The sequence below is a fragment of the Sus scrofa genome, chromosome 4 (assembly GCF_000003025.6).
Source record: "Sus scrofa isolate TJ Tabasco breed Duroc chromosome 4, Sscrofa11.1, whole genome shotgun sequence".
Taxonomy (NCBI): domain Eukaryota; kingdom Metazoa; phylum Chordata; class Mammalia; order Artiodactyla; family Suidae; genus Sus; species Sus scrofa.
The window spans coordinates 107,211,784-107,236,553 of NC_010446.5; the positions used below are offsets into that span (position 1 = coordinate 107,211,784).

Here is a 24,770-nt window from a genome sequence, read left to right on the forward strand (position 1 = left end):
CTCCATTCATTGTAGCTGTAATTAATTAACAATGGCCACTGCAGAGCCGAGCCATTTATTGGAAACCCGCTATCTGGGACAGGAGGTACCTGGAAAGATCCCACAATAGCACCTGTGCAGACACACCACAGAGCAAAGAATTCATTTGAGTTTTCTAGAAGGTGTACTTTCTGAGTAACTAAATTATTCCGCCTGACCTCTCTGAAGCTCTCTTTCCTTCCCCGCTCACTTCTGCTCCTTTATATAATCCACGAGAAACATTTTTCTTCTGATTTGTTGGGGCTCCTTACACACCCATCTCCGGGTCGGTCTCGACTTCGCCCCTTATCTTTCTCTCCCGTCACAGGCAGCAGCGGCATTCGTGTCCAGTGCTGCGGGTTTTGTGTCTTCCATGGGGTTTTTCTTATCTCTGATTACTTTGTGTGCTCCCTTATGCATCTCCTGCGTGGTGGCACACAAAGCCCTTCAGAAGAAGCTGGGTATTGTTTGCCTGCTTCCCGTCATGTGGGTTTGGGAGTTCTAACTTCATTTTTTTTTTTTTTTTTTTTTCAGGTGCTGGAGGACAGGGCTGGTCAAATTCCTGAGAAGGCTATGCGGACCGGGTTGCTGATTTATACTTTCCCTCCCGGGCGCTGGAGTTGGCCCTCTTCCCTCTGCTTCCTCTGCCCATCCTCTGCCCACTGAGGCCAAGGGGCCCTGTAACTCACGCCCATGGGTCGCCTGTGCTGTCCCAAATATGCAAGGGGACAATTGCAACTGGACTCGAAGGCCAGCTTGTCCCGATGCCTGGCCCTGCTCTCGATGCTAGTGACACAAATATAAACAGGCTCAGGCCTTAACCTCAAGGAGCTCCCAACCTCGTGTGGAAAAAACGCACAGATTCAACAAGTAGAAGTCAGTAATCACGAAGGGTCATGGCCGCTGCCTGCACGGGGACTGTGGGCGCACGTAGGAATACTGATGATTCTCCAGCGATGACAAGGAAAATCGAAGTTTTTATTAAAAAGAATGCTCTTAAGCTTTGATGTATCATCAGCTTTGGTGTCCACGTGGGAATGGAACTGGACGCCAGGGAAGGGGGAGGGGAAGAAGAGGCCTCTCCCAAAGAGTGTGCAACTCGAGCGTATTGAGTCACATGCACGTGGAAGAGTAAATGATGGAGAACACACTTACAGCACTCCTAACAAACAGGAGTTTTCCAGACAGACAAGGAGGAAATGCTGTTATTGGTGGAGGAAACCCCAACTTCGCAAAGGCACAGCTGGTACTTCCGGTTGATGGCGCCCCAAGGAGACATGGAGGGCCGTGTGTTAGGGGCTGATGAGGTCAAGTGGGAATGGGCAGGTGCTGGGGGAGAGCACTTAGGAGGCCCATCCTGGGGTGCGAGGACCAGGTAGATTTGGGACAGTATTTATTCAGAGTAGCGGGAAGAAGATGTGTTCTAAAGTGGTGTGTTTTCGAACGCTTTTGACTGTGTTTCGCAGAAAAAGATATATTTTACGTGGTAAATCAGTACATACATATTTAAAATTTACTCTCATTACACACAATTCACTCTGATATTTGCTATATCAGATATTGTAATTCCATTCTCTCTCTCCTTCTCTAAATATATATATTTCAGCCAAAAAAAGAATGGTAGTCATGACTCTCCAAACTTATTTCATGACCGAGTCATGATTCAAAGTTTGGACAACACTGATCTAAAAGGTGAGTTTAAGTTATAGTCAAAGAGGGAAGTGGGGTCAATTCAGTTCAAGGGGCAACCAGAACAAAGGAAGCCAGGGACTCGGCAGGAAAGAGAGAGGCAAGGCATAAATTCTAGGATTTAGCTGGGGAACCAGACAAGGGTGTCAGGAACCAGTTTTTATAGTAATAGCTGCATATCGTGGGACTGGGCTGGTTAGCTTAAATGTATGGAGCTCAGAAAGATGATGAAAGACCTCATATGTTATTAAGTTAAGGAATGTTGGCTTTGTTGTGTGGGTAATTTGATGCTCTGAAGAGTTTAAATAGGTATATCGGTTAGCTAATGCTGAATAACAAACCATGCCAAAGTCTAGAGACCTAAAACACCTTTTGATTTGTTTTTAAAATTCTACTAGACAGTGCTACTGCTCTGGGCTGGGCTGGCTCTGCATTTGTAGGCAGCTGGCAGGTTGGCTGGGGCCTGGCTTATCTAGGAGGACCTTGACTGTGACAGCATCACTTTCTCCATGTGTCTCTTACCACTCTCAGCAGGCTAGTGAAGACATGTCTTATGCTGCCAGCAGGGGTCCAAGAGAGGAGGAAACATACAACAGCTTTTTGAAGTCTCCGCTATGGCAATTTGCCAGCATCCCCTTGGCCAGAGAAAATCATGTGCCTAAGTTTAAAATCAATGTGGAAAGGCACTGTCCACATTGAGCCATTAACGCGATCGGTCTTCACAGTAGAGAAGAAATAGGTCAGATTTGTGTTTTTAAAAAAACTGTCCATTCTGGATTGGAGGGAGGTGAGGCTGGGGGCAAGGGGCCAGGTAGGAGGATGTCTCGGAGATTCAAATAAGAGATGATGAGGGTTCAAACTAAGGAACTAAGGTTGTAGAGGCAGGGGATGCTGGGTTCCAGGGGGTCAATGAATCATACCCACTCCCTCTTGAGTTCAGAACCAATGGAGAGACAGCCTCTCAGAGAAGAGGGCTTTAAATCTGCTGCCAGAAGAGCCTTCTCAAATTCCCTGGACCCTGCTATTCTCCCTCCTCCAGGCTAGGTCTTGGGACAGCGGCTCTGAGGGCAAGTCAAGGTCTGAGGAGTGGATATAAGTGTTCACTGGACTAAGACAGAGGAGAAAGGAAAGGGGATAAAATCTTGCAACACTTAATAGACTGGTTCTAGCCAATCACGAGGTTCACCTGCAGCCCGGAGTTGAGGAAAGAGTGAAGGGAAGATAAACGGCATCTAGAATGGCATCTAGTACGGCATCTAGGACAGGAGTTACAGACTCTCCCGTAAAGGGCCAGAGAGTAAATATTTTACATTTTGTAGGCTATTTGGTCTCTGTTGCTACTACACAAGTCTGCCATGGTCACATGAAAGCAGCAGCCAGAGGCATTGCATCAGTGAATGAATATGGCTGTGTTCCATATATTTATGGACACTGAAATTTGCATTTTCAAGTGTCACAGTATATTCTTCTTTTGACTTATTTTCTACCCTTGAAAAAATGTTAAGAACCATTCTTAGCTCATGCGCTACATCAAAACAGGCAGTGGGCTGGATTTGGTTGGCAGACCCTTGCCAAGTGGAAGTCCTTCCACAAGAAAAACATAAGGTCAGGAGAAGGGAGTTCTTTTTTATGTTTTCACAGTCTTTGCAGGAGACATACTGGAAACCATGCACCAGAGGAAAACTTTAAAATAGGATTATTACCATGGTGTGGGCAGAGTTCAGCGAAGCTAACCTGGGACAGTGGAATAACCTGGGGGTGGCAACATTGGGAAGTGCTTCTCTTCTCCAACCTGAGGCATGAATTCTTAGGGGAACAGAACAGGTCTGTGTTAGACCCAGAGAGAACAACTGAACTGGAGAGGGCCACTCAACAGAAGCATGGCCTTTCGGTAGAGGGTCACCTAGAGCCTGCCGTGACCTGGCAGGGAGGGAACCCAGGATATGTATAAATAGTCTGACTTCTGCCCTTTGATCCACTCCTGGTGCTTCTGCTAAGCCAAACACAAGGAGAAAGCAGAGGGCTAAGGGGCCCATTGATGTGATCCAGACAGGTGAGCCTCCCAGGCCCTGGGGCGGGGGGTGAGGGTGGACCCTGGATCTGGGGCAGCTGGACAACTCCCAGCACAAACCCTCAGAGGAACCACCTAGAGGGGTGGAAAGGGGGGAGGTTAGTAAGACTATCCCTTCTCTCGGGGGCCTGAACTTCTCACGCATAAAATGAGAGGGTAAGGTTAAATGACCTTCAGAACAAATCTTAACAAGATTTTTGTCTATGTCGATGTTCCTGACATTCCCCACCATGCTAAGGAGAAGGGTCCAGAAGAGAAGGGTCTTTCTTCCTTGATTTCAGACCCCAGACCCTCAGACCTCCAATTCCTTCTAAGGCCCTCACTCCAAGGTGATGTACCAGTGAAACCACCACCTGCTGAGGGTCATTTCTTAGCTTCTGTGATGAGAAGCTCAAGTCGAGTCAGAGGGGGAGGTGAGGGGTTGGGAGAAGGGAAAGGAACGGGGCCACGAACCTTTACTCAGGTCTCTGTGACAAACACTTGGCATGTGGCGTTCATTTTTTTCCAAAACCATGTGAAGTAGTTTTTTGGGTTTTTTTTTTTGGTTTTTGTTGTTGTTGTTGTTGTTGTTTTGTCTTTTTGCCATTTCTTGGGCTGCTTCCACAGCATATGGAGGTTCCCAGGCTAGGGGTTGAATCAGAGCTGTAGCCGCCGGCCTACGCCAGAGCCACAGCAACACGGGATCTGAGCTGCGTCTGCAGCGTACACCACAGCTCTCGGCAACGCCGGATCATTAACCCACTGAGCAAGAACAGGGACCGAACCCGCAACCTCATGGTTCCTAGTCGGATTCGTTAACCACTGCCCATGACGGGAACTCCTGAAGTAGTTTTTATCATCCCCAATTTGCTAGTGAGGAAACAGAATTTCAGAGGTTGAGTACCCTAATCCCCAAGGCCACACAAGGAGTGGGGACAGACTTGGTTTTTGAATCTCATGCCCTTGCCCCCCGTACACCGGTATTTTGACCAGATGAGCCTTTGTGGTCCCCTGCCCCCACCGGGTAAACAAGTACCTTTCCAGTGAAACCACTCTTCATAGGACTCCTTGCCCATGATGGCCAGAGCATGGCGGGATCTTCAAAATACCAGATATCTGCAAATAAATCAAGGGCTGAGATACACAGCTATTTCAGGCCCCCAACCCCTCCTTTCCAAAGCGTTAGCCTTCTTTCCTTCAGAGATGATGGGCAATGATTCCCAAGGATATGGAGTTCCTTCTTCCTCGTTTTGTGTCTTTTTATAGCACTTATTTTTTAATTGAGACAATATTCACAACATAAAATTGACTTTTTTTTGCCCCATGACACATGGAGTTTCTGGGCCAGGGATCAGATCCAAACTGCAGCTGTGGCAACACTGGACCCTTCCACCCACTGGGCCAAGCCCGGAATCAAACCTGTGTCCCGGCGCCGCAGAGATGCCGCCGATCCCATCGCGCCACAGTGGGAACTTCTAAAATGAACCATTGTAACGTGTACCATTTGGTCGTGTTTAGTACCTTCAATGTTGCACAGCCACCAATCCATCAAGTTCCAAATTTAGAGCACATTTTTCCTAATATTTGGGAGATGTTGATCAACCAAATTGGACAACTCATTTCTCGAGCCCCAGGACTGGGTCTGTTTCATCTACATATTCAGAGAAGATCTTGTATTCCATGCCCTGCAAATCCTAGTTGAATGGAATTCCAGATACCTGCTTCCATATATATATATATATATATATATATTTTTTTTTTTTTTTTTTTTTTTTTGCCATTTGTTGGGCCGCTCCCACAGCATATGGAGGTTCCCAGGCTAGGGGTCGAATTGGAGCTGTAGCCACCGGCCTATGCCAGAGCCACAGCAACGTGGGATCCGAGCCTCGTCTGCAACCTACACCACAGCTCACAGCAACACCGGATCCTTAACCCACTGAGTGAGGGCAGGGATCAAACCCGCAACCTCATGGTTCCTCGTCGGATTCGTTAACCCCTGCGCCACGACGGGAACTCCATCCCTATTTCTTCTTTAGAAGAGCAGTTTAAAGACTGGATTTGGCATCAGTATCTAGACCTTCTTCCTGTCATGTAGCTTCATTACGTCATTGAGTCAAAACAACAAGCTTCATGGTGAAAAAGATTCTCTGTCCTATCTTCTTTGAAGACATCCTTTTCATCTGACTGCTCATCGCCCGTGTGGATATGAATTTGCATCAAGCTATAGTTAAAATTTAAATGACCTCCAAATTCATTTTCTGTTTCTAAGCAAACTACCACAAATATGAATATTGAAACTCATTAAATAATTAAATTTTCAAGGATCTCTTCCACTTTGGAGAAGAGCAGATTTTATAAATACGGAAACTGAGATCTTGGAAATTGAGGCAGATGATATGTGTACATTAGAAAAGAAATAGTGTGGAGTTAGAAAAAAATAAAATTAAAAAAATTCTGTTTTTAAATTGCAATTTATGAGTCAAGAGTTTCCTTTTGAAAAAAGGAGATCCTAATCTATTTTGTGTTTTCTACAAATTGTCAAATGGAAAGAAAACCTTCTAGTTATTGTTACAGAACATTTTAGTCTTTAGAAATAGCTATAAATTAGACCCAGCCATCATCGGAAAGTTCGGAGTTTTCTGCATTATAATTCTATGCAATTTACATGCTATGCAAATCGTGCTCCATTGAACACCATCTAATACATTTATTCTTCTTCAAAATTAGCTAAACACTGCCTTCTCTTCCATTACATCAATCTCCCTGCAAAGGCAGATGTAAAAACACTTGTCTGACACATGCTGTTGCTTCTTCGCTCTTCATTGCTGAAAAACATGTGACTGGACAATGGTAAAAATTTGCAGGGCCTCATTTGCAAAAACCTAATTTAACATCTGAATGATGCCTTAAGGTATGTTGGAGGGAAGAGACAGGAATAGGGCCTAGCTTCCTGGAGATGGAGGTGGGGATTTGGGAAGAGAGCACAGAAGTACAGGGACTAAATGTACTTCTATTGTTATGACTTTTTTTTAATATGTATAGGAGAAATTGACTTAATTCCAGAAGAGCATTTCTCATCCCTCATCCCACTCTCATCATTATCTGTACATCCTGGTATTATTGGAATAACTCCATTCTTAAGATGTGTTGGAAGGCAGTCACTCTAAATCCCTGAGCTTCAATTACCCTGTTTGATGGGAAAGCCCTGGCATAAACAAAAGACTATTTATACGCTTAAACCCAGATATGCTGGGCTCAGCAGCTACTTCCTTGAGAAACATAAGGGAAAACACCTTGGAGCTGGGTAAAGCGAGAAATAGGTTAGATGTCTCCCAAGCAAAATTCAGTAGAAGCAATCTGAACGTGTGCCCTCTGCAGAAGTAATTTAACTGGGAAAGGGTCCCAGAGCTCAATTAGGAAGCAATCAACCCCATCATCAGCGATTCTCAGCCTGTGAGAACTATGGAGGCCACCTCCCTCCCACGGGCCCTCCCAGATTCGCTGGGTATGGCTTTGAAGCCCAAGGGAGCAGCAGGCAGCCACAGGACTTTACCTTCGGACGGATGGGCCTGGGAGAGACATCATTTCCTGGGCCCCATCCATCTGTCCTGTGTGATGGATCAGTGACATGACTTCGTGAATAACAACTGAGTGTCTACAGACAGACGAGGTTCAAGTTCCTTCTACTTTAGCCGGGAGAGCTTGGGTATGATAAGCTTTCTACACCTCAGTTTCCTCTTTTATCAAGTAGAGATAGGATTACCAGCCAACTGCGCAGAGTTATTCAAGGCTTAGAGAAAAGAAACCATGCACAGTAGCTGAGAATAAGTGCTCAGGAAATGCTTGGTACTCTCGACTGTCAGCGCTGCCTTATTTTCTCCCCCCTTGCCAGGGTGGGGATGATCAACCTGTTTGTTGTTTTCTGTTTGTTTGTTTTTCTGGCCGCACCTGCAGCATGAGGACGTTCCCCGGCCAGGGATCAAACCTGCATCATAGCAGCGACCTGAGCCGCTGAAGGGACAACACTGGACCCTTAACCCCCTGCACCACAAGGGAACCCATCAACCTGACTTATTTAACCCAATAAATGCCTCATCTTCTCCTACACCAGGAGAGGTCCTTCAGGAGGGCCCTAGATGCAGCTGAATATTAAACATCGAGGCAAGCCCCATGTAAGGACCTGGGCTTGTCTTTGAAGTACGGCTGGCTTTGCAATAGGGTAATGCTTCAATGCATTGGCCAGGTTCCGTCAGAGCTAGTAGATCTGTAAGAGTTTTATATCTCTGCTCTCTATCTATAAATCTCTGACAGATATTCTTCTTGGTAATGAGTTTGCCCTGACACCTTCCCAGGTAAATCTCATTTTTCAGTTAAAGAAACGATGTAGATATTTAACTTATCTAATAGATCTTTACTGCAATGGTCCTCAGTGGCTCTCGCCTCCCCCTTCTCACGCCTTTGGATGAATGTTCTCCTAACATTGACTGTGGGCCTGGTTCCATGACCTCCTTTGGCTAATGGGACGTTAGCATATTTGACCCAAGCTGATGATTGAAGCAGGTTTGCACATGAGGCCTGACTCTCTCTTGTTGCTGGAAACTCTTCTGGCACCCTGTGAAGAGACCCAGGCTAGCTTGCTGGAGACAAAGATTTAACTAGAGGCCAGCACCAACCCCCATGTCTACAAGCGAGGCCTGCTTAGGTTATCTTCAGATCCCACCTCGGCTGTCAGCTGACCGCAGCCACATGCCTGGCCTCGGGTGAAACAAAGCCCCAAGAAACCAGCTGGATCCAGCCCTATTTGTCGACCTGTTGAATAATGAGGAGATAAAATGGTGCTTATCAAAACCATAGATAACTGATAGAAGGCATTTTCGGCTTCTTTTCTGGGTTTCTAGCAAAGCAATATGGAATAAATACAGCATCCTGACTGCTCGATAAAAGAAAACGATCCATTGTGGCAAATCCAGAAAGCCCATTTCTTCATTTTCGTTGAAGTTGGATAAAGAAGAAGTGGGGTCCCTGTGATTTTCAAAAAGTGTGGCCATGAGAGCTCTACCTGAGCAAAGTGAGACTTTCTGAATGGCAGGAGAGAGGTTTGCTGGCAGCAAGGACACGCCAGGCTCCTGGGAATAACTCCCTGGCATCATCCCGTGTGTGTGCAGCACCAGTTTCTCCTGACGGTTAATACGCATGATCACACACGCATTTTCAGAAGTTTCTGGAGAACATAGATTTTCATCCGGCAGATGGATGTAATCAAGCAGTTGAGTAAAATCGGGGGGCGGGGGGGGGGCAGGGATGAGGACCACGGCTGCAGAGTCTACACTTAACGATGAGGATGAAGCGGGAATTTACTCGAAAAGAGTCTGAAGCACTCAAAATAATGATGAGAAGAAACAAAAGAAAGAAACATATTTAGAGCAGAGAGATCCTATGAAAGCCTCTGCCTCCCATGTAATTCTGGCCCAACAGGTCAAAAATAAACACCTGTCAATATTCTCCAGCTTGCCCAAACAAAGCATGCCAGCAGAACTGGAAGAGAGGCATAGCCTTAGATTAAGACGACTCCGTGAAGTGTCAGAATTATGGGCGGAGGAGGTGAGATACAAATAGAAATTCCTAGGATTCGGTGGACAAGCCAAGACTCCATAACAACCTCACAGGGACTGGAAAGAAGGACTTGTTCAGTATCTTGCTCTGAAGAAGACACTGCGGGGATCTGAGCTGATGCTGGTGGTGACAGGCAGGGGAAGGGTAGAGAAGAGACACAAATGGGGCAACACTTCAGCTTCATTTAGTTTTCTTCAAACAATCACAATCTATAATTAGTTTGTTTTTTTTTTTTTAATCAGGATACCTCCTTGAAGTGAGGAAAGATTGTTGCCTGGGGTGAGTCAATGGTTATTTTTCTTTTGGGGGGTTTTTTGGGCTGTGCTCATGGCATGTGAAAGTTCCAGGCCAAGGATCCAACCTGTGGCAGTGACTGGAGCCGCAGCAGGGGCTGGATCCTTAACCCGCTGAGCCACCAGGGAATCCCCCACAGTTTGTTTGTGTGTTTTTCTTTTTAAGGTTGAACCTGAGGCGTATGGAAGTTCCCAGGCCAGGGGTCAAACTGGAGCTGCTGCCGGCCTACACCACAGCCACAGCAACGCTGGATCCTTAACCCACTGAGCGAGCGAGGCCAGGGATCAAACCTGCATCCTCACAGGCTCTAGTTGGGTTTGTTACCACTGAGCTACAGCAGGAACTCCCCCAAGAGTTGTTTTTAAGTACCACAAAAATAAGAAGGCCATTTATTGTCACATACCCACTTTTCCTGGCCAGGACTCACCGTCCCTCCCCACGGCATGGTACCTCAGTTCTGCACCGAGGCAGCTACCCTGCTCTCTACACCGCCATGTGCTTGGAGTGAAATGCTGGCTCCCACCCTGGCTCCCAGGTTTGGCTCCCAGGTTAGGCATGTGATCTAGGTGAAGCCATAGGCACATTCTAGCCACCAAAGATAGGCACATGATCCTGCCAGAGCCCATGAAATGCCATTAGACTTCTGGGATTGAGGCACACACTCTGCTTTGCGGGAAGCTGAGGGTGGCTGTGGTTTTCCAGCAAGTGTGACAGTGGGAGACAGCCACATAAGGTGGACCATTGCTTGAGATCTGAATCCAGCCACATCCAAAACTATGCCTTGCCCCTGGACGTTTCATTTCTAGAAACCAATAAATCCCACTTTTGCTTAAATTTATTTAGGTTAAATTTTCTGTGTCTTGCAAGAGAATACCAATTGTGCATCCCTTATCAGATTTTTCATCTCAAAAGGGGGGAATTCTGCTAGAAGATAACATCTGCCTGCAGCCTATAATTCTGATTTTAAGAGAATAATGGGGGAATAGAAGCCTTACAATATTCTGAAGCAAAACAGGTATTTCCAGATAAACTGCTTGTAATCAAGTCAATAAAATTTGTTGAGTGCCCACTATCCTTTAAGTACATATTATGTCTTCCTTTCTGCTTCGCCGTGGAAGGTAAAAGTGCGTGATCACATTGAATGCCATGTGTACATCACGGGTCGAAAGGTGCCCTTGAGCATGATATGGGTTTAATGATTAGAATCTAATGGCAGAAAAGGCAATTAAAGAGAGAAACAGGCATTCTCACCTTTTAAATAGTAGCATCTGCTGGACCTGCGTGAATGAAGCCTAGACCTTCATAACTATTGCCCAATACTGTCTTCTCAAGGAGAGCTATGCAGGCTGAAAATGGTCTGGTCTTGCAAATTTCCTATTAACTTGAACATACTGGGAAAGCTTAGCAGCCATGAAGTACTGAAAATGCCAAGGAAATTAATGGCTTTGTGCTGTGCTACTGAAACACGTCCACTGATATTTAACACCCGGTCCCAGGACATCGCTCATATCTGCTGACTTAAGCTGAAAGGCCTGGGTCAGCGAGATGGATCAGGCCACTTCTCAAGTCTCTCCCTGTGGAGTATGCGTGTTTCTCTCTCTTTCCCTTCTTTTCTCCCTGCCTCCCTCCTTTTCCCCTGCCTCCCTCCCAGTTTCCTGGGATCAACTGAAAATGTTCCTCCTAAGAGATCAAAAAAAGGCTTACAGCGATGGAACAGGTTATAATTTGTCAAGATAGATTTCATATTTCTTAGGGAGAAAAAACAAACAAACAAACAAACAAACAAATGTACTAAATTTCCGGGTCTCATTTAAAACGGTCCTGTGAAATCTACATGTATTGCCCTTGAAATCCAGTCGTCAGTGTCTCTGAGGCCGACCTCACCAGGGTCACGCGCGACATTCGTGTGGTCATACATCAATGTCACATCCGAGAAGTGCAGTCTGAGACCTCCCCATTCGTGCTGTCCCTCAGACGACATGGGTTGGGGAGGACAGGTCGGTGCCAACCAGGCCACACATTGACCTACTGGAGGACCCTCGGCGTGTCTTTTGTGTCATCTCACATCCCTAGAAGCATCGGTACATACGGGATTTTTTGTTGCTGAGAAGAGGGCGGGTCTTACATGGAGATTTAGTCCATCCAGCTTCGGCTTCTTGCCTAGGTTGTTGGGTACTCTATCATTTCGCCACAAGGTTAAGCACGCGCTCGGTGCCAGCCCCCGAGAGGCACGAGAAATACGTACCCGCGGCTCAACCCCACCGCTCATGTCCTCACCGACCCCACCGCAGCAACAGCCCACCCGTCACCCCACTTCTCCGCCTGAGCCTAGTCTGTCCAGGGAAAAATCTCAGTCGCAGGGCTGTGTTCCCGGCTTTCTCACTCGCCACATCCACTGACCTGCCAGAGTCCGAAACCACGTCTCCTCCTTCTTCTCATACCTCAAGGCGCCGCATGGTCCCTCCGCACATCCCGGCCCAGGCCCTCCGAGTTTTCCTCGGTGACTCTCGCTCAGGGTCTCCAACTGCAGTTTTCTCACGTGCTGCTCTCCAAGCTAATTCTCTCCCATCCAAACCGGATCATGTCACTTCCCTGCTCACCAACGTCCCTGGGCCCCCTCTCCCCTCTCTGCCTGTGGATCAACGCCCACCTGGGCTCCCCACCAACTCCTTCTAACCCGGGTGCTGCCTCCTCCCCGCTCCTCCCCACGTGCCTTGCGCTCTGTTCTCTCACGGTGACGCTGGACCCCCATCACTTCCTGCCCTGGGTGCTGCGAAGAGCATGGTGTCCTCAGTTGCTCAGAAGCCCTTGTCTCCCTTCTCGGCTTGGAGATCGTCTATTTTCTACCATCCTCCAAGGGTCAGCTCCAGGTCACGTGGGAGGCTTCCCCGCGGGAGTTATTAGCGCCCTTCTCTGATCTCCCCACGTCCCTACGTCCAGGTCGTTTCTTACCAGCCCCGACGGTGTGTTTGCATGTTGAGCTGCCCTGTTAGCCTGGGAGCTCCTCGTGTCTTTTCCTCTGAACAGCACTTGGCAGCAGCAGGTACCCACTTGGTGCTGAGTGGGAGGTGGAGAAAGACAAAGCGGTTTCCTATCCACCCCCCGCCTATCAAAAAGGTTGGATAAAATACACATATTATTTGTGAAAAATTAACTAGCAATGTCTGGTAATAATCAGAGACCATGAGTGGGACAGCTTCACAGATTTGGGAGAAGGGAGTTACTGGTGGGGGATGGGAAGCCAAGGAACAAGTTGGTGCAGATTGTGGAGGGTTGTTCTTCAGTGGATAGGGAGGAGGAAGAGGAAGAATGTAAAGGAGAAAGATCGTGAGCTAAAGCCCAAAGGCCAAAAACACAGGGCATGCTCGGGGCTGGAAGGGGTAGGGGTTGATGGGACCAGTGGTGGACATGAAAGGCCAAGTTCAGCCCAAGAACATGGACTTTCTCCCATAGGGACTGACAGGTTTTTGACTAACGGAGGAACTGTTGAAAATGACGTTTTAGGATGAATTAGCAGAACGGGCTAAGATTCGAAAAACAAGTGAGGAAGCTATTGCATCATCCAGGTTTGAGGGGATGAGGCCTCATCCAGAGGGGTGACAAAAGGAATTAGAGAGAAAGGATAGAGAAACTACCTTGAGGATGGAATGGAATGGCCAGGGCGACTCCTCAGGCAGAAAGGAAGAGCTATAGATGACCCAGGGATTTGAAGTCTGGGAGGAAAAATGGTAACGGCGACAGATAGAAAAGTTAACGGAAAGCCTATGGTTTGCTTTTGAGAGAAGTACAAAAATTCAGCCTAGTTGCATTTGAGAGAACTGCAGGGCCTCTGAAAAGAAACGTCCAGCAGGCCACGGAAGATTAAAGACAGGGGTGTGTGGTGGTCAAGAGCAGAGGACTAGTGGACTGGATTTGAAGCCTGGATGCATCAGTTACAAAGTGAGTACTTTTAGTCTCAGTTTCTTCAGCTGAATGGGAACATAACTGTAGTACTTATCTCACAGGGCTGTTGAGAGGATAAATGAGATAATATACCCAAAGCACACCTTACACACGGTGTCTGGTGCACGGTGTCTGCCATAAATATGGGCCATTATCACTGATAACTAAATTTGGTAAGAATTCTTTAGAAGGTGGAAAATACTTTTATTCGATTTTCCCAACAATTACATAAGAATAATTTTGTTTGTTTGTTTGTTTTTTTGGCTTTTTAGGGCCACACTTGAGGCATGTGGAAGTTCCCAGGCTAGGGGTCCAATCAGAGCTGCAGCTGCCAGTCTGACCTACACCACAGCTCCACGGCAACACCGGATCCTTTAACCCAGTGAGCAAGGCCAGGGATTGGTCCTGCATCCTCATGGATACTAGTCAGGTTCGTTTCCACTAAGCCACAACTGGAACTCCAAGAATTCTTATTATTATCCCATTTTAGAGTAAGGAAACCAAAGCTCACCAAGGTTAACCTAACTAGTAGATAACAGAGTCCACACTCAAACCCAGGTTTTGTATACAAAATCCTATGCTATTCTACTGAAGCTGCTGACTCTGATTTAGATGGGGATGGGGGAGGGAAGGGGACCAGTCACATAATTTGCAAGCACCACCAAATTTCAGGGCTGGATTTCAGGGTCTTCTTATTGCCACATGACAATCCTACCTGAAATATACCAATGCCATCAAGTCCAGCAAATAATAATTCCTAGAGAAGGGGGTCCTTAAAGGTTATTTCGTTTCTGCCAAGTGTCTGTTCAGCTTAGATACTCCAGCCCACCTCACCCCCACCATCCTTCAGAACTGGTATACATTCAGAGCCAGGTCTCCTCCTTTAATTTAGAACAAAGAATGCTGGAGTTCCCGTTGTGGCTCAGTGGTTAACGAATCTGACTAGGAACCATGAGGTTGCGGGTTTGGTCCCTGCCCTTGCTCAGTGGGTTAAGGATCGGGGGTCGCCATGAGCTGTGGTGTAGGTCGCAGACACGGCTCGGATCCCGAGGTGCTGTGGCTCTGGCGTAGGTTGGTGGCTACAGCTCCGATTCGCCCCCTAGCCTGGGAACCTCCATATGCCGCGGGAGCAGCCCTAGAAAAGGCAAAAAAAAGACAAAAATTTAAAAAAAAATTTTTAAATAGAACACAGAATGCTAGTAACAGTCTGATACCTGTCACCAAGAATCTCACCCGGCTGGAAGAGCTGCCCATAAATCTCACATTTCAAGTGATTCCTCCAACATTAAAAAGATTGGGAAATTGTGCTGACAATGAGATTGACAATGAGTTTCTGCCTGGTAGCTGTGAAAATGGTTAAGGTTGACCCTTTTCTGTCTTTGAAATTACTGCTTTGTTTCCTGTCTGGACATATGGAAAGAAGAACTCTTTGGGGACATTGCCAGATACAGCTGGCTTACCTTGGATTCCTGAACGGACGGTATGTCTAAGAATAGACTCCAAGGGGAGATGCAGGAGAACTGAGTGGAGCCATAAGAATTGGGCATTTGGTTCCCTTTTTCCAATAACTCCTGTGATTTAAGAAGTGAATAAAGTCATGGCATAATGCCATATGGAATGAATAGTGAAGAGCCCTGGAGAAATAATAGGCGCTTTTGAGAAAGCTCTATTATTAAAAGAATGCGAGGAATGAGATGACCAAATCATATTCTTCCTCTGAAGCATCAAGGCAGGAGACTGGTCTGTTGGTTTTACGAAGGGTGGAGACAGGAAATTCAAATTCTAAGCCTACCTTAGAATGCTGGTTCCATCATGACCAAGGGCATTTTTAAAATTATTTCCTTGCCTCTTTTCCCACATCTATAAAAAGAGTTAATCAACGGTGTTGCTAAGGTTTAATTAGTTAATACTGTAAAGTGCTTTGAAGATGAAACGAAGATTGTAACTCTCCACAGTTAAGTCCTCTTAAGAAGTGTGGGGTTGGAGTGAAGATTTAACAAATCATACTGTCCCCAAATAGCTTGGGGCAAATGAAGGTGGTTTAGTCTTGACAGGTGACTTTCCCAGACATTGCTCAGCTATTGCAGGAGGCCAGAAATGACGGGACTCTCTTCTTGGGCTTTTCAGAATTTTGTTGCGAAGAACAAGAGGAAATAGTTTGTCTCCATCCGTGAAAGAAAAATCAGGACATCGAAAGAGATATAAAAATGGATACAAATATTTGCAGTGAGTCTCCACGCACCCCCTCTCCACCCCCCACCCCCCCACCAAACACACACACCCTGCAGGATAATCTGGCCATGACCTTAAAGTCAGCCTAGAGCAGGGAGCTGAGCCTTCCCAGCCAGACACAGGTAAGTGCTCTCCTCAGCTCAGAGGTGTGTGCCTGATGTTAAATACATAGTGGAAGGTAGTGGAAAGAGGCTGTGGGGTTCGTTAGTGGCGCCTGGTCTCAGGTGGATCTCAGCTCTTCCTAACTGCGTGAGGCTAAGTTCCTTTACTTCTTGGAACCTTGGTTTCTTCCTCTGTGAACTGGGATCATTTCCTCCTCCGAGGATGCGGTGAGGAGAAACTGAGATCATTTCATGAAGCATCTGGCATGCAGTTCCTTTTATCATGATTTTCATCCTATATCTCTTCTTCCTTCAGCCCCAACTGACTTTCTTAGAAGCTTCTGAAATACCAATATGGTGGGGCCTCATTCTCAATTCAGAGCTGCTGGGGTAGTTCTGTTTACGTTCCATATTTTCACAGGAGACTCCTAAGTGCTCATTCCCAGTATGAAACAACATTCCAGGAGAGGAGGCTCTGTTTGCAGCCAAGGTTGTTTCAGGAGGAAACGCAAGCCCCCCCCCAAAATTTGTAAAGACTCTAGATTATTTTTTAAATCCCAGATCTAAATTCAGCTGTCTTTTTATTCCACTATCTTGCAACTGATATCCTGATATTAAATTCCTGAAAATGAAAGCTCTCTGAAAACATAGCCCACTAGAAAGAGGAAAAGCCTGGGACGGCCAGGTATGTGCTTTTGAGACCGTCTACTGTCAAAATGACGGAGACCCTCTGGTTTGAAGAGACGGGAGCCCCAGTAGGCATTCCTGTGGGGCTCTTGTGGGTGGCCCTGTGCTCCCAATAAATTCAACCCAAAAGTCCTCTCTGAGATTCGCAGGTCCCTAGAGTGGTTAGAGCTGGGATGAGGGGAAGTATAGAAAGGGCGAACTGACCCGCCACACCCTAGTTCACTGATGGACATACTGAGTTCCAGGTTCCCAAAAGATGTACATACGAAAAAGAATCATTCACCAGGCAGGTAAATATCACTCAGCTCTACCCATTCATGAGCCGATCTAGCCTTGTGTGACCACTGCTGTAGGAAAAAGTCACCAGGATTTCAGTTATCTGGATAAAAACATAAAAAGAACACCTTAAAAGATGAAATTTCCCAAAAAACATTTTAACTTCAAATCAGGGACAGTGAATTGATTGAGTCCTGGAGGTTGTGAAAAGATGGACGGGACAGGCGTGTCAGGGACGATAGTGGATTCTAACACATGGACAGTGGAGAGTTACTCCAATGAAATTAGCATGAAATTGCTGTTCTTCTCTCTCCTGCCTGGCTCCCTTCATTACTATCATGAATGCTGTCAGCATTGACATCTTTGAGTACAGAGGACAAAGATAAGAAATGACAAGCAGAGAAAGATACTGAATACGTTTTATCTTTGAATATACCCTTGGTGCATGGCTATATACGAATTTGCCAATTGTGGGCCTGCTACAGCTTGAATGTATAAAGGAATTAATTGTCCAGGAAGAGGGAGTTACAAGGTATATACAGGAAGCAGAGAACAAGCAAGCAAGGAAGGTTGTACAGTGCCACGCAACTCAGATGTCCTATCTGTCTCTCAAATGCTTCACCATGGAACGAGGATTGAGATGGCACCTCTTGGGTCTTCAGCCTGAGTTAAAGCAGGTGCACGGTCAAGAGTAGGGACAAGCGTAGAAGGGAAAGCCAGGGAGTTCCCGTCGAGGCTCAATGGTTGACGAATCCGACTAGGAACTATGAGGTTGAGGGTTCCATCCCTGGCCTTGCTCAGTGGGTTAAGGATCTGGCGTTGCCGTGAGCTGTGGTGTAGGTCACAGAGGTGGCTTGGTCCCTCGCTGTGGCTCTGGTGTAGGCTGGCGGCTACAGCTCCGATTAGACCCCTACCCTGGGAACCTCCATATGCCGCAGGAGCAGCCGTAGAAAAGGCAAAAAGACAAAAAAAAAAAAAAAAAAAAAAAAAAAAGAAAGAAAGAAAGGAAAGCCAGGATCAGATTCTATTTCACCTTCTTACTATCCATCTCCCAGTCTGTCCCCAACCCCTAACCATGTAAGAGAAACAGAAGGCCACGCAGCAGAACCTGTCGCTGTGATTTCAGCATGATCTCTTGGTCCTCCTTGGTCAAAGTCAAGTGTGGGGTGAGGCAGGAGTGGGGTTGTTCTCAGGCAGGAGTCTTACGCCACAGAGGAAGGTGTTACACTGCAGAGGAAAACCAGGCTCTGACTGTACCCATGAGGGAGAAACACTTACTGTGTGGCCTTCATTTCTTTAGTTTCGGAAACAAGATGAATATTGACCTCCGTTCCCTTCCCATGCTCCAGTGACACTGTCCCAACATGTCATTTGCGAACACCAGGCACCTTCATGGCTGTGCTCCTTTAGCCACACGCTCCTTCTGCCTGGAATCCACTCTCCGCCTCTGCACTATGTCCCCACTCATCCTTTTATTTTATTTTAGTCCTTTTTTTTTTTTTTTTTAAGGATTGTACCCACGGCAAATGGAGGTCTCCGGGCTAGGGGTCAAATCAGAGCCATAGCCGCTGACCTACACCACAGCTCAGGCAACACTGGATCCTTAACCTGCTGATCGAGGCCAGGGATTGAACCTGTGTCCTCATGGATACTAGTCAGATTTGTTTCCGCTGAGCCATGAGAGGAACTCCCTCCCACTCATCCTTTTAGGTCCAACTCAAATATCGCCTCCTCTTAGAAGCCAGAGTTCCATGTATTTTTCTCAGCTACAACCTTATCAAATTACCAATAGTGCAAACATTTATTTACATATGTATGTTTCTCACAAACTCTAAATTCCTTGAGGACATAGAATCTCTCTTTTTTTTTTAAAGCCACACCCTTGGCATATGGAAGTTCCCGAGCTAGGGGTCAAATCAGAGCTGTAGCCGCCGTCCTACGCCACAGCCACAGCAATGCAGGATCCAAGCCGCCTCTGTGACCTACACCACAGCTCACAGCAACACAGATCTTTAACCCACTGAGCAAGGCCAGGGATCAAACCCACATCCTCATGGATACTAGTCGGGTTTGTTACCACTGAGCCATGACAGGAACTCCCAGGACATAGAAGCTTATGTTCAATTAAAAAGAACTCATTCCATTACTAGCACACTCTTTGCCATAGGAAATATTTCTAACACATGTTTACAGAATGAAGAAATGAATGGAAAAAAAAAATCCCACAGCCAAAAATAAAAGATAACGAACTAACAGGGGAAAATATTTTCAACACAGGCTAGAAATGATTACTCCCTGTAATACATAAAGATATTTTTCAAATAATAATAAATATATGCAATAACAATGGAAAAAGAGGCAAAGGACAAACATTGACAATTAATTAAAGAAGAAATACAGATAGCAAATAAAACTTGTGAACACATTTCAACTTCATTTATTATCAAAGAGATGCAAAATAAAGCAATCAGAACATATTTTTCCTCTATCAACTTGGCAAAGATAAAAACATAATGTTCAGAGTTGTTGAGGGCCTGGTAAGATTGGCACCCTGGTGGGTATGAAATATAAAATTTATGGAAAGCACTTTGTTCTGTTTTGGTTTTTGGCTGTGCCTGCCACCCACAGCATGTGGAAGTTCCCAGGCCAGGGATCAAGCTCGTGCCACAGCAGTAACCTAAGCCGCAGCAGTAACAATGCCAGATCCTTAACCTGCTGTGCCACCAGGGAACTCCTGGTAAGCACTTTGTCTATTATGTATATAGGTATCAAATGTCTTAAAAGTGTTTTATAGGCTTTGTCCTAGTAATCCCAGTTCTAGGCATCTATTATAAAGAAACAACTAGAAATGTAGTAAAAACCCATATATAAGGATGATATTCAAAGTATTTGTAATATCAAATATTTGAAAATAAGTGTTCAAAAATGAAAGCATAACTTTAAAAATTAACTCCATATGATGGAATGCATACAGCCATCAAAAACATGTTTTCAAAAGCTATTTCATAGGATACACAGGAAAATATTTCTTATGTAACATTATGAAAAGGGATGCCAAATTCTGTCATATGTTTTCATTTTATAAAATATAAATAGCTGGACATATAGCTATTTATGAAGAAAAAAAAAATCCCAGAAGGATACATACAGTGTAATCTCTGTATATCTGGGTGGGGAGATTATGAGTGATTTTTATTTTCCTTTTTATAATTTTATAGTTGTCTTGTTTTCTACATTTTTCATAATAAGCTTTGATACCAGGACAAAAATAAGCTTTTATGCTAATAGCAAAAATTTTTAAAGAACTAGGAGATATTGCCACACAACTATCAAAAAGGCTTAAAAAAATTTGCGTTAACACCAAATGCTGAGGAGGAAGCAGAGAAACTTGATCACTCACACATCACATGGGGGAATGTAAAGCGGTAGGTACATCCACTCGGAAGAGTATGACGGTTTCTTACCAAACATGCTTCCCAAGCGAACCAGCAACTGCACTTTGGGGCATTTACCCTGAGAAATAATAACTTCACACGAAAACCTATATGCAGGTGCTCACAGAATTTTGTTTGTAACTGACAAAAATTGGAAATTAACCCAGATGTCCTTCAGTAAGGGAAGAGTTAAATTCTGGTACTTTCCTTCCGTGGAGCACTGCTCAGCCATAAAAAGGAAGACCTAAGCTGTGGAGGTACACGACAACTCGGATGCATTCAAGGGATTTACACTGAGTGGAAAAGAGCCAGTCTCAAAAGTTTACCTCCGTATGATTCCATTTATGTGGATGTCATTCTTGAAATGACAAAATTATAAAGATGGGGAGCAGATGAAGGATGGCCGGAGGTAATGGAGATGGGGGGTTAGGCCTGTGAAAGGGTGCCCGAGGGAGCTCTGTGATGGAACTGTTCCATATCTTGACTGAAAGTGGTGACATAAATCTACACGTGTGATAAAAAGGCACAGAACCAAACACACACACCCAAGTGCACATAAAAGTGGTGAAATCTGAGTAAGATCAATTTCCTGGTTGTGATATTGCAATCACAATCGTTGTGCAAGATATTAACGCGAAGGGGAACTGGGTGAAGGGTATAGGAATCTCTGCATTGCTTTTAAACTGCAATGTGAGTCTACAATTACCTCAATTGTAATCGTTAAAAAAATAAAAGGACAGGAAACTAAATTAAACACGATTTAAGAAACACATCAACCCATTGCAAAGTGTGCTTCTTATTTGGATTCTGATTCCGACTACAAAAACATGTGACTTTTGTGAGATACTACAAATGTGAACATTGGCTGCATGGTTGATGCCTTGAAGGAATTATAGGGCTTGTTTTTTAGGCTGTAATAATGGTATTGTGGTTATGTTTTTTAAAATGAGTCATTATCTTTTACAGATTCAACCCAAAATATTTAGAGATGAAGTCCTGTGATATCTATACGTGCTTCAGAACAATATGAGGGGAAAAGAGGACAAGCTGGCAATTGGTTAAGCTTAGCTACAGGTAGGTGTGAAATTGATGTCCACTATGATGGAATATTTTGTGTATTTTCAAAATCCTCCACGATAAAACTTTTTTTTTTTTTTTGAATGAAGGAAAAAGAAAAAGAAGGCCAGACCTCCAAGGAAACCCTTCCAAGGTCCTTATCTGCTTATCAGTAAAGCATGTGGCTTCTGAGCACCTTGTGTGCCAGGCAGTGTGCTAGGCTTTCAAGATACGGCCGTAAAGAGGCGGCTCCTTCCCGGGCTCAAAGGCTAGAAGGAGCAGAGAGATGGTAAAAACAAAGAAGCACCTTTCCAGCTAGTATGTGCTCATAAGGACTGTGCAGTGGTGGAGGAGCTGCCTGCTCTTTGCAACAGGGAAACGGTCTCTAGGCGGAGTCTTAAAGGACGGGCCAAAGCCTGAGTCTGTGACCATGGGGCCAAGAGCTCTTTAAACCTGGACTCAATTCCTAAGGATCACCTGTTTTCACATCAATGCTTTTCATTTCAGGGAGCCCTTCTGACCCAAATTACATGCCACCCTATTGTCAACTGACTCTGCTGGCACGTTCAGGGAGTAGCCTAAACAAGCCTAATGATGTTTACCGAAGTCTCTCAGTTCTCATAACAGGATGATTGGAGCTCAGATTCAATCACCACCACCACCTCCAAGGTCCTTGAACCTTTCAGCTGTGGCTCCATTATCTGGATATTGAATCAGAGGAAAACTGTTAAATGAATGTTTTCAAGGGAAGGAAACTGGTTTAAATATGTCTTAGGGAAGAAAACAGGATGCACTGCTCTTGATGAGGGGAGTGATGCATTGCACCTTGATAAAACGGAAACACAAATGAGAGCAAGTTGTTTCATTCATTCATTCTCTCTCTCGCTCCCTTCCTCTCTCCGTCTCTCCTCCTCCCCCCTCCCTCCCACTGCATTCTAGCTGCTGCCTAGTCACTGGTAATAATGTAAATGATGCCACACGGTTAACAGTATTAAAGCCATAAATTACATTTCATAGAATGGTCTCTCCACAAAGCCACTTGGCAAGTGACACTGTGATGAATGCCACACTAGGGAAGGTGAGAACAGAAGAGGAGAGGTGGCAGCAAATGAGACACAGGGACAATGGGGGCGGCAGCCTCTTCTGCACGTGGCTTGAGGGGCGATACCCTCGGATTTCCGTGACCAGCAAACAACACCTGCTGGGCTTATGAAAACAAACTACACTTCAGAAAAGCATTAACCTCGGTCCTGGATGTTGTTGTTGACATGCATTATTTATCAGTGCCGTGTTCCATTACAGAGAGTCAATAGATTAAAACATAAAAGACCTACAGAAATCACAATCACCAAATAAAGGTAAATCTACTGGGACTTACTACGAGGCCCGGCCACTGGAGCAAAGCATTTGTTTCTGGCTTTGCCATTTGTCACTATTGATCCTGCCTGTGGGAGAGGACGGGCCCCCACTGCACCCCCACTGCAGTGACAATGCATGATTTATCTTCCTCGCAATACAATTCGCAGTCTTCAGTCTCATTTGAATCCTTACTTGAGTGCCTGTCTTCTGATAGAAGAAGCCATGAAGGAATTAGGGTTTTGTCTCAGAAGTCTGCCTGTAATTATTTTTAGTATCAGATGGTTCCAAAAGCTGGAATAGAATGATTTTGAGGGATGCAAATCTTGGCCTTAGATAATAGGTTTGAACACTACACAACCGGCTATGCCTGGAAGCAGAGAAAAGCGAATCTGCGGTGGCAGGAATGAGAGAAGGGAAATGCTCTCACCTGGGCCGACCCTAGATCTTTGCATCTTTCCAAGGAGTGGCTCCTGTATTTCGCCACATGGTTTAACAGCCTGGCCTTCCGGTTAGGAAAGACCATTCTTTGGGAAATGACTTCATTATCCCAGCTGCCTTTTGTTCTGAAAATGAGGGGGAGGGGAAACCAGCCCACTCTAAGCAGGGCACTATAGGTGAGATAAAAAATATTTTCCCAATGTCATTCAACAAAGGCCTGTAGAGCTTCTTTCAAACACCATCCCTGGGCACTAGTGGATCCCCGTTCATTCATCAAGTATTTACCGAGGGCCTGCTCTTCGTCAGACAGTAAGCTAGGAACTCAGGACACAGTGATGAGTGAGTCAATCCCTTCTGTCTCAGTCCATTCAGGCTGCCATAACAAAAATATCATCGATTGGGAGGCTCCTAAACCACAGAAATGTATTTTGCCAGGAACACAAATGAGTGGTTCTGACTCTGTACTGGCTGTTCGGGGCTCTGTGGGGATGGAATATGTTTGGGGATGGCAGATGGAATCCTGCGGGGTGAGCCTTCCCAGGTCTGATCTTGAACTGGCTGCAGTATAAGAAAGAGCAAAAATGAACGCGGTGACACCACACCAGAAGAACGAGAGAGAGAATTATTCTTCTTGGCTTGTCGGCTGATCTACTGTCAGAAAATGTGACGGTCCTTGTTATTATTTCCTCACTCAGATAAGTACTTTGGTTCTTAATTCTCTCTTTTGAAAGATAAAATGAGAACTTGGCAAACAGGCAACCTACGCTAGATCTGAAAAATTAAAAATTCTCCTGCATTAGCTTCAGTGCAGCAAAATATGCCATGGTGAATTTAGGAGGGGATGTAACATTTAGGAAGCCAAGTATGTGAACTGATTCTGCAAACTTTTCATTCATTCGTTCATTCAGCAGCTCTTTAATGAGCATCTACTATGTAGCTGGCAGACAAAGTCCTTATCCTCATGGAGCTTACATTCTAGTAGGAGAGAGAGATGATAAACAGGGGTTTAGGTGGTTATAAGTGCTATGAGAAAATGAAGTGGATTTAGGTAACAGAGAAAGATGGGTACGAGACTAAAGAGAACCTACTAGGATACACAGGTCATGAAAGTCCCTCTACCGGGCCAGCTTCATGAGTGTGTGACCAGCAGTTGCACCAGTCACCACATGCAGCTTCTGTGCTTGGGGTTTAATCCGCTGTAGCTGCCATTTTAAGACTTTTATGTTATTTCTGAGTCTGAGGCTTGTCAGTGAAAGCTGATGGGGCAATGCAGTTTGGGCCCAGGACTTGCAGCTTCAGCTCCTGGGGGGTCCCTCCTCCTGCCACCCTCCTTGGTTCTTGGCTGCCTGCTCCCCCAGGCTCCAAGTAACTACAGAGACTCTCTGCCCCAGTGGGAGCCCGAGTGTAGACACAGCAAGAGTTGAGAGGGGCAGCAAGTGGGAGCACCTATAAAGGTCCATAATCAACCCAGGAGTATCCCTGTACCCAAAGGAGCATGGCATTAGATGGCACATAAAACACACCATGACAACAAATGTATACACACTTCTATGTGTAAAACAGACAAGGACCTACTATATA

At 45.5% G+C, this 24,770-nt stretch overlaps 1 long non-coding RNA gene across 2 annotated transcripts in view; it reads right to left on the reverse strand.

The window, feature by feature from the left end:
* LOC110260343 overlaps positions 4,548-24,770 on the reverse strand; it is a 131,843-nt gene continuing 111,620 nt past the window's right edge. For both annotated transcript variants that reach the window (XR_002343502.1, XR_002343501.1), the window contains exon 4: positions 4,548-4,873. This is a non-coding gene — a long non-coding RNA (uncharacterized LOC110260343). The remainder of the gene's footprint in view (positions 4,874-24,770) is intronic.